Below are 2,566 nucleotides of genomic sequence, written 5' to 3' on the forward strand. Positions count from 1 at the left end.
ATTAGGAGATATACCTAATGTAAATGACGAGTTAATGGGTGCAGCACACCAACGTGGCACATGTATTCATATGTAACAAACCTGCACATTGTGCACATGTACCCTAGAACATAAAATATAATAATAAAAAAATGAGAAAGAAAAGAAGTGGAGGATTGTGACTGGGGAATAGTGGAGAACAAAGTGAGAATTGTTGGACAAGGCAAAATCATAGCTAGTGCAGTTGTGGGAATCACAGTGGGAAGTGATGTGGGTATAGTTATAAGGATAGTTATCATGGCCTGGTCCATCATAGAACTTTAGCCCTTCATGTAAGAAGAGTGGAAGTGTAGATCTCAATTCAGATTTTAGGCACCCCAAAAGAGAAAGTAAGTGGTGTGACACCTATAAAATAAGTCAGCTAATTTATAGGGTACTAGCTTGCAACAAAACTGCAATGAGTGAAGATAGAAAAAAGTGGGTCAAGAACAAATCTAAATAACCTACCAGGAGTTCCTTTATGCACAGAATATATAATAATCAGTGACAGAGATCTTCGTGGTGTCATTCATCAGGGTTTAGGTATGGTCTAGGCAAGTAAGGACCTGCCAATAAGCTTTACTTCTTTGTAGGGTATCCTTAACATTGCATAAATAAGAAGGCTATGAAATCACAAAGACATATATAAGCAGGATGGGTGGGATCTTTAGTTAAGCAGTTCGTGGTAATGATGGTGGTATTGGCATCTGCTAGGTAGGAAACAAATATCTGCATAGATTGAAACTTGGGGTATAAGGCAGGAGGTGAGAAATAAGAAACAGCAGTTGGGGAAATTATAGGGGATCCAGGTGGGTTTACAGGTGGAGTGGAAGAGCCAGGGGTGGTTTTTGGGAGCAAAGAGGAAATCAAAATATTTATTTGGTGGGCTTGAGCATGGAATTTTGGGGGCAGGACATTCTAGGGTATCATTGTCAATGCTGGGACTGTCAGTTGTGCTGAGATCATCATTTGGAAGGAGTTGGTCTCTTTGGCAGAGGTCATAATCTTGAAAAAGTTGGAATGACAGTCTGAGGTCATCATTCTTGAGGCAATGATTGTCGGCCTGTGTTGTTCGTTACTGCTTGTGAATGTTAACTGTAAAGAACCTAGTGTGGTGGGAGGTCGGGGCTCCTGATATGAGTCTGGAGTTACCTTTAAGACCTTGAGGTAAAGTGTTACCTTTGAAAAATTATTACAAAAGTGTCCAGAGACTTGTCTTTTGCCCTAGTAGTTATAGAGTCACTTCTTATAGAAAAACTGTGAACTAATTGAATACTCCAAACAAGAAGGATGAAAAGAAGCCCAAGGACTTTGGCATTGAGCAGAAGTAGTAAAATCCACATCTAAACCATGAACTAAATTAAGTCTTAGCCAGGACAAGCATAACAGCATAACCAGAATAACTGCTCTACAACATTTTCAGGCTTTTGGCATATAGTCCCTGATATGCTCAGGGTGTTTGTTCATTATGATGAGATTCATAGGTATTGTCATCTTGAATCCTGTAGTGGCTCTTCATTCAACATCACTGTGATGGGTTGGAGCCAGAGCTGGTAGCCTACTTAATAATATTGGCTCTGAGAACTAATTTCAGATCTTCTATTCTTCACTGGAAGATCTACACAGTTGTAAGTGTGGGATCAGTTGCAGAGATCTCTATTCCCTGTTAAGAACCTACAGTTAGTTAACCAAACTTTAAAACCATTATAATGGAGAATGACTGTAGACTTTGGCAGAATGCCTTTTTGTGGCATATGGAATAAACTTTTGGGGTGGAGGAGGTTCTGGATTTTATTGATCCCCATTCCATTATCTTCCCTAAATCCAGGCATCAATCTGGCGTAATTTGTGCCAAAATAGAAAAGAGGTAGTAAAATGGGAAGGTGTCATTAAGTGGAAGGTGATATTATATTTAGGTATTGTATACCTAGAGTCATAAGTGAGAAGTGCCCATTTTATGGCTAGAAACATGATAATGAATGTTTAAGGAACAAAATGGCAAGTTCATAAAGAGATCTCATATAGAAATACATTTAATGAAAGCCTGAGTTTAACTTATTGTTGTTTGCATGATAATTGACCATAGTTATGTGTTTTCCCTAAGAACTTATTTCCTCATCTATGAAATAAAAATAAAAGTACATACTACATAAAAGTGTTGGAAACAGTAAAAGAAGGAGTGTACATATCTTAAGTGGTATTGTTCCTGACACTTAAATTCTCAATATGTGTTAGCTGAATATATCATAATTTGTATTCCTCCCAGCCAACCAGAGGCGAATGAAGATTAGTGGAGGCAGAGGAAGTTTAATGCATTTTGTTTAGTCCAGTACCCTCCCTCTGGTACAGTAATCTGAATAGACCCATATAGACCCTAGGCTGGGAAATGGGTGGTCTGGGCAATTCCTTGGACTGCTGAAGTGCAACTGGTTGGCCCTGGGTGTAAGCAGTTAACACCTTGGCATCTGTTATGACCACTTAGGTAATCTCTGAGAAGACTGAAGCTTTCTCTACAGCTCTCCTCTTCTTCTGAGCCTTCACCAGAATC

This window comes from Colobus angolensis, unplaced genomic scaffold, assembly GCF_000951035.1.
Source record: "Colobus angolensis palliatus isolate OR3802 unplaced genomic scaffold, Cang.pa_1.0 Scaffold385, whole genome shotgun sequence".
In the NCBI taxonomy this organism is placed as follows: Eukaryota; Metazoa; Chordata; class Mammalia; order Primates; family Cercopithecidae; genus Colobus; species Colobus angolensis.